Here is a 2,497-nt window from a genome sequence, read left to right as displayed (position 1 = left end):
AGCAGTGTAGAGTAGCGCTTGTTTGTCATTTCTCCGATCACAAATGCAGACATGGTTTTATGTTTACGTGGCGTATAAAGACAGTATAAGTCATTATAATCCGTAATTATGTGCCCACTGGATGCAACAAATGCTTCGTTTATAATGGGTTTTAATGTCTTTGTCTCGTCGCTCCAGCAAATACACAACATAATGTTCTTTTTAGCAACATCATATGACCCCTTTAAAGATTTATGTGAAAGCAGAAAACCTCTAGCTTGTCAGAGACTAAAAATATATGCGATAATTCCCTTTTGTTTCTATTGTGTTGGGGATCAATTTGACCCATGTTCAAAATTAGCTGCACAGACACGAAATATTACAAAAATGTGCTGTTTCTTTCTACCTGTAGTGACTAAGGTGAAAATAACAGCAAGTATAAACAGTATCTGACAATACTGACTTTTTATTATGTCTTCTCCTCAAAACCTTGTGAGGATAAAATAGCTTTCTCACACTTCTTTTCAGTGCTGAAATATATATAAAAAATCAACCAAAACATTCTGACAGTTTTTTTTGACGGTGAATTGCATAAAGAAACACATTTCATAAGTTCTGTAACAAAATTTGTTCAGCCTTTCCATCTATGCGTTGAAACTTTGCACATTCATTAGCCTAAATGAGAAACTTCTAGAAAAGTTCAAGTGTAAATAAACAGAAAACTGAGTGCGTCACATTGACCCCAATACAACAGGAAAGCACACTAAAGGCAAGGCTTTCTTTAAAAGTTCACAATCCAGAATCCATATATGACTGTAAAGAAACATGACTTTTCCTGGAATCAGACCAGGATCAGACAGAACAGGTCCGGAGCGGAGATTAAACATGTCAGATCCACACCCATACGGCCAGAAATATCACAGTGGAGATGCTCGTTATATATTTCCTAGACAGCATTGAAACTGAACGCATGAGATGTTTCTCCTATGAAGAAGACTCCAGAATCTCACGTGCATCTCTTCAAGAGCAAATGATCTGAAATACCCAACAGTTTCTTGCGTGGTCCTTAAAATAGGGTTCCCACGATTTAAAATAAACAAATAACAAAAATGTAATAACATAAAATCCTTTTTATTTTAAAGATAAAAACTCTCTGGAATTAAGAAACTTAAAAATGTTGTCATGCTGGAGAACATCACTGTCACTGCTTGAACTCGTCTCATCTCAGCATGCATTTGCAGTCCACAGATTATTGTCACTATGAATATTGGTCTGAAACATGCATACACTCTATTATCGTATTAACTCACCTGTGTGTTCAGTCAGGTCAGGTCTGGTGTGTGTCGTTCTGCATCCCACTGATGGTTTTAAACACTCCTCATACAGAGGCTGGTTTGCTGTGATTGGCTGCAGGAGCAGACAGACTCGTGTTCGGGGAGTTTGCTGCTGAACTGAAACTAGATCAGTGAATCTAATGATTCAAATTAACCTGAATTCCTTCATTCCCGCATCCTGGAATTCTCTTGATGCTCTTTCCTCTTTCTGTCCAACACTATTTGAACCATTCTTTTAACCCTATTAATTTCTTATGTCTCCACATGATCAAAACTTTGCTGTTTCACACAATCTACTGCATGTCTTCTGTCGTCTGATTGATAGTTCATACATTTTTAATAAGTAAAAGCTCTTTTAGTGTAATTGTACAAACGTCCAGCTTCAGCTGGTGCTTCACATGTCTTTGCCGTCAAATCTTGACGGATTTTTGTCAAGTATAACTGCAGTCATATTTCCAGATGAACACTTGCTGGACTGAAGCAGCTCAGCTTTACTTGATTCTCCATCAATCATTTTTTAGAAAAATCAGTGCGTCTCAAATCTGATCATCAGGATCTTCTGAGGAGCGTTTATTTCTTCATCTCTCAATCAGCATTGGATTGCGCTGCAATATAACAAAGAGTGAAAAATTTAAGGGGGTCTGAATACTTTCCGTACCCACTGTATATATTTATATATAATAAAATACAATATAAAAATATTTTATTAAACTAAAATAGAATAAAATAATAAAATACAATTTTAAATAATTCAAACGTAATTACAGAAATTATAAAAACAAACATATATAAAATATAATATAATCTAAAATGATATAAGAATGAAAATAATTCATATTTCTAATTATTACAAATAAAAAATAATGAAAGTTAATAACAATTTTATCATTATTATTCATTATCATTGTGCAATTTATGATGTTTTTACTGCACATTACACCTGTGTTTGTTTCTGTGTTTGAAACAGTCATGGTCTCATAAACGCAGCATAATTCAAGAAACTGAAGAATTGAGTGAATTCTATTTATTACTGCAGTTAACCCCCCAAAAACATATACATAAATACATTTATACAAAAAGCAAGCAAAAACGAACGAAGACGTTCCAGTTGTGTAGTGTGTTATGAAGCAGACTGTCTTACAGGAGAAAGTAGCATGTTTGTTGCCAAGGAAACCAGAGACTCC

The 2,497-nt window shown here is 34.6% G+C and overlaps 1 protein-coding gene across 1 annotated transcript in view; it reads right to left on the bottom strand.

Annotated features, from left to right (window-relative positions):
* Positions 1–1,614, bottom strand: part of LOC107748204 (urokinase-type plasminogen activator-like) — a 10,644-nt gene extending 9,030 nt beyond the window's left edge. Inside the window, exon 1 of the mRNA XM_016562912.1 lies at positions 1,290–1,614. The gene's annotated coding sequence lies outside the window, so the exon portion shown is untranslated. The remainder of the gene's footprint in view (positions 1–1,289) is intronic.
* Positions 1,615–2,497: the final 883 nt, after the last annotated feature.

Source organism: Sinocyclocheilus rhinocerous, unplaced genomic scaffold, assembly GCF_001515625.1.
Source record: "Sinocyclocheilus rhinocerous isolate Xijiao unplaced genomic scaffold, SAMN03320098_v1.1 scaffold522, whole genome shotgun sequence".
Classification (NCBI taxonomy): domain Eukaryota; kingdom Metazoa; phylum Chordata; class Actinopteri; order Cypriniformes; family Cyprinidae; genus Sinocyclocheilus; species Sinocyclocheilus rhinocerous.
The sequence above is the reverse complement of the archived record's forward strand: the minus strand, read 5'-3'. Positions and strand labels throughout refer to the sequence as shown.